Source organism: Cupressus sempervirens, chromosome 7 (assembly GCF_028749045.1).
Source record: "Cupressus sempervirens isolate cs-2001-9-10 chromosome 7, ASM2874904v1, whole genome shotgun sequence".
NCBI classification, from domain to species: Eukaryota; Viridiplantae; Streptophyta; class Pinopsida; order Cupressales; family Cupressaceae; genus Cupressus; species Cupressus sempervirens.
Genome location: NC_143124.1, coordinates 673,699,473 through 673,704,560, shown reverse-complemented (window position 1 = coordinate 673,704,560; position 5,088 = coordinate 673,699,473). Strand labels below are relative to the sequence as shown.

Below are 5,088 nucleotides of genomic sequence, written 5' to 3'. Positions count from 1 at the left end.
AGATTTTTTGGAGCCATTTTCGTACTTCAGAGTATTGTTATGCTATCGAAGTGCTAGAAGAAATGGTCTTCTTTGGTGCATATTTGTAATTGATTTATGGAGATTAATCGGATCGGTCGTACTCTATTAGAGCTGACCCGGAGACATAGTCACGTTTGTGGCGAACTCTGAAATCAAACTTTGTTTGCACTTTCTATCTTCTTCTCTCTCTCAATTCTGTTTATTTCACCTCAAGCTTTTGAGTTTGTGATGCTTAATTTCATTTATGTTAAATGTATAAAGACTTCCACTAATTCGATTTTATTTAAGCATTCAATACTGCAATTAGTCTAGATCCGTCCATCAGATCAAGTTGTCCCAAAAAGAAGTATGGATGAAAACCAACATGCAAGAATAATGTGAAATTGCAGTCAAAACATTGACCCTCAAGTTCTGAACATGAGATATCTCCTCATTGAGGCATTCGGTCAAAGTGAACTTGGGACTACTTGGTTGAAGCCATGAATGTAGACAAGTCCCTATGTATTTATCTCTATATTATCATATAACTCCCAACTTGTAATGCTAAACAAATTTACCGTAGCTGCAAAAAACATGCAAGACAATTTGGTTCATAATCTTCAATTTTCTAATAAGCTCTCGCTAGATAGTTAAATTGATTGTTTAGGTATGTTTCATTTATCACAGACCTTGAAAATCTCCTAGGAAATCTAAATGTCTGAAGTTCCTAGTTTTTAGGGTATGAAATGGAATGTCTTTTTATTACAGATACCTAAGGGCCAATGGAAATTTCAAACCCACATTTTTATTATTTATATGAATGATTTGCTCCATTGGTTTTCCACTACATGGTAAGTCTGATTTTTAGTGACCAGTTTTATGAAACAAAAATATACAACATAATTGACTTGGTAAATTCTTGGTTTGATATGTTTTGATTATCACAAATACAATAACAGTTAAATTAGATGTTGTGTGGATGAATTTAGTGAAGCAAATGTCAGAGAATGTGATTGAATTGCAAACCAGGATTGAGTATTATATAGTTGAGATCCCAAGTGATGTCAACAATGACGTGTAGGGCATTTTATTACAGAGACTTACTTAAGTTGGTCTCCAAAAAATATAATCTTAACCTTATTGCAATTCCAATTTTGTACAACCAAACACGAGATCAACATATTCCCAATCAAATTCGAGATGAACCAAATGGATCTGGAATTGCAATTTTCTATTCTCATTCCCATTCCCATTCCCATTCCCAATTCCTATGTCAACAAACGGACCCCTAATTACCATGTTCCTTGAATGGAAAAGAAAGGAAAGGAAATGGGGTTTTATAGTCCACGACACTATGCCATAGTTTTTGGGTTTACATATGGAGACAATGTTATGGAACTACCTCAAACTTTTTTGAAAGACGCTTGACACTACAAACATAGACATACATACCCTACTTAATGATCATATGATGTTCATTACAGTATTTTAGCCTTGTTTCCAGCTGGGAAACAGCATATAGAAAGCATTTTAGGTTTTTTTGGGTTTGTTTACGTCTTATAGTGTAATGATCTGCAGCGAGAAAAGATCCGCGGGCAGTGCGGAGCTTCGGGATGGCGGATCATGAGTTTGTCGCTTTCACATCCTCTTTCGATGCTCGATGCCGTCCTTGTTTCCTCAGAGCTCCAGTGAGCCCCACGCCCCTGAAAACGACTCCATTTATTGTTTTTTAAAGCCCAAACAGAACCTCTGTTACAAATCCAATGATTTGTGTCCCCCAAGACTTTGATTGGGCATTGCCGGCTCCTCCCCTCATCGTTAAAATCCATGTCTTTTTTGTACGGCACCAGACTTTACCCCGAGAGATTCAATCAGATTAATCTCTGGGTTAATCCATTTGGGGGAATTGAAGCTCATACGTAGTTTTCAATGGAGATGAGTCGTAGTAGTAGCGGTGGAATCTATATAAGTTTAAGGGGAGAGGGTGGGGAATTATCTGTGAGAAGTGCTGCCGTCAATGGCAACTTGTTTGGACTTGGTTCGTAACGCAGAAGCGCCATTGAAGAACCATTTGAGCTCGAGTATGATTGGCATGCGTGATAAATCCGGGTCTGAGAATTCCTCTACTTCTTCTGGTGTTTGTAAGAGCTTCAGTAGCAGTGAAGAATCGGATCGGGCACTTCAATTAGAGAAACAGAGTGTTAGGAAGAATGAATCGGGTGTCACCATGTTGGGCTATGCGAATCAAAACTGGTCTCTCCAAAATGGAAATCATTCTTCCTCTTTCGCTAACCCTAATGGCAGAGCCGTCTGGTTTGATGGGTCTGGCGGTTTTGTTAATGGGGATAACCCATCGGATTGTAATCAGAAGGGAGCGTGGATGGACTCTGTTGTGAATCAGATCTCGGAATCCATGCCGAGCAATTCGGTTGAAGAAATTCTCCTCGCAATGCCCGAATCGTTTCCTGCTTCATCGAATTCTCAGATCTCGGGCTCACTTCAGCCCCGGGGTGTGATGAACAAGGCAGGGAATCCATGGAAGAGAGCTCGGAAGGATTTCGAAGGCCAGGATCATCAGTATCAGAGGCAGAGGGTGTCGAATTCGCATTATTCTGAAGATTCCCAAAACATCGAAAATGGCAGCCATGGATATAGTCTCGGCGAGACCGAGAATTTCCAGGGCATGAACATGAACATGGGTTACCAATATAATCCATGTCCTCCCCGGAAGGAATCGAATCAAGTCGCCGGAGTCCCCAAATTTTCCATGGAAGCCAACAAATGGTGCCCTGGAAATGGATCTCTCGGCAATGGAGTCGATTATCCGATGAAGAATCCAAGGCAGCAGAGCAAATCGAGCATTGAATCCGATGTAGAAGGATTGCACCTGCTGTCCCTGTTGCTCAAATGTGCTGAAGCCGTTTCAGCCGATGATTTGGAAGAAGCCAACATGATTCTCCCCCAAATCAACGAGCTAGCTTCCCCATACGGCAGCTCTCTGCAAAGAGTCGCAGCATATTTCGCCGAGGGCATGGCGAGCCGGCTGATAAATTCCTGTTTGGGGGTATGTTCGCCATTGCCGGGGATTCAAGTAGCTCGGAACGACAACATTCTGGCTGCCTTTCAGTCCTTCAATGGCATCTGCCCCTTTGTGAAATTCTCCCATTTCACATCAAACCAAGCAATTTTGGAAGCCTTTGAGGGAAAGAGTAGGGTTCACATCATAGATTTCGACATAATGCAGGGCCTTCAATGGCCGGCTCTGTTCCAATTCTTGGCTGCAAGGCCCGGGGGGCCTCCTTACGTGAGGATCACAGGGCTCGGGACCTCCATGGATGCCCTTGAAGCTACTGGTAAGCGCCTCTCCAACTTCGCAAGGACTCTCCGATTGCCATTTGAGTACCACCCTGTTGCAGACAGAGTGGGGAAAGTGGATCCCTCTGCCCTAAACGTAAGAAAAGGGGATGATGCTCTTGCAGTCCATTGGCTTCACCATTCTCTCTACGATGTCACTGGATCAGATACTCATACCTTGGAACTTTTGCAGAGATTGGCGCCCAATGTGATCACCATTGTAGAGCAAGAAATGAGCTATGCTGGGTCATTCCTCAATAGGTTTGTTGAGGCCTTGCATTACTACTCCGCCATGTTTGATTCCTTGGGAGAAAGCTTCCCTGAAGAAAATCTGGATCGCCATGCCGTTGAACAGCAGCTGCTTTCGCAAGAGATCAAGAACATTCTGGCTGTTGGGGGACCTGCAAGAACAGGGGAAGTTAAGTTCGAGAGCTGGAGAAACTATCTGCAGCATTCGGAGTTCAGGCAGTTGTCCATGACTGGTAATGCTTTTGCTCAGGCGGAACTCTTGCTCAACATGTTTCCTTGTGAGGGCTTCTCACTTGTGGAAGATTCAGGAACTCTCAAGCTTGGATGGAAAGATCTCTGCCTCTACACTGCTTCCGCTTGGACCTCGCTTTTCCGTCCGTAGAATCCAATCAATCTGTAAATCTTCTCTAACTTGATTTTGCATTCTTACACTCTCTCTTCATGATGAATCGTGAACTCAGAGACGAAAAATTCACACACAGTCTCATTCCAGAAACAGAGCTACAAAGTTTATGGACTGTGAAAATCTCCTTTCATCAATCTTAGCATCTCATTTAGGCCGGCAAATCGGACCAATCTTTCTGTCTAATTGCTCTGATTTTTAAATGAAAATGAAATTCAATTTTAGCTCTGCAATCCCGCCCCAAATTGAAGAATTGGATTTTCCTCAGTGTACTCTCGAGGCGAATGCTTGAAGTTCATACCCGTAAAATTTTGAGCAAAGTTTATGAGTTGGATAATATTATCACATTCCAGTTTGAATACCAAGATTGGATTTTTTTCTCGGTACGGATTTGTTCTCTGGAGGCAATGTTTCAGGTTCATACCTATTCTAAAGGGGACAGGCTATCCTCCCACAACAACATACCAAAAACAAAATTAATTCATCTATAGATTAGAAAAGATTATCTATTGGAGTAAACTGAATCTATTTGTAATCTATCTTCAGGTCACATTTATTTATTGATTAATTTTTATTTTGATAATAGATAAGTATAATTTAACAAATAAAATATATATTATCTAATAAGTTTATCTACATTTTGTTTTAGATGTATAATCTATTTGACAATAGTTTTTGGATAATTTCTATGTATGAACTTAATAATGATATGCTAGTATAATATAACAAATTAAATTTATATAATTTAATAAATTTAATAAATTATTTCCATTTTATCACGAGTGCATATAATCTATTTGACACTAGTTTTTCAACAATTTCTATTAATAGATAAAATTGTATTTGTTTGCAATCTATATATCTAATCACAAGTATTGTTTCCTTCTTTCTCATAACAAATATATATAATCTAATAAATTAAATAAAAATAATTTAACAAAATAATTAGCAACTTATTATAGATATATTTAACTTATCTAACATGAGTTTTGAATTATCTCTTATGAACTAAATTATATTAGTTTTAAATTATGATATCCAATCACACTTATTGGTTCATTCTCTCTTTTTCAATGATAAAT

The 5,088-nt window shown here is 39.5% G+C and overlaps 1 pseudogene across 1 annotated transcript; it reads left to right on the top strand.

Moving 5' to 3' along the window:
* The first annotated feature begins 1,568 nt into the window (after positions 1–1,568).
* On the top strand, positions 1,569–4,239 carry LOC149548463 (scarecrow-like protein 23 pseudogene; annotated as a pseudogene). Its single transcript, XR_016354448.1, has one exon. The product of XR_016354448.1 is annotated as a scarecrow-like protein 23 pseudogene (transcript).
* Positions 4,240–5,088: the final 849 nt, after the last annotated feature.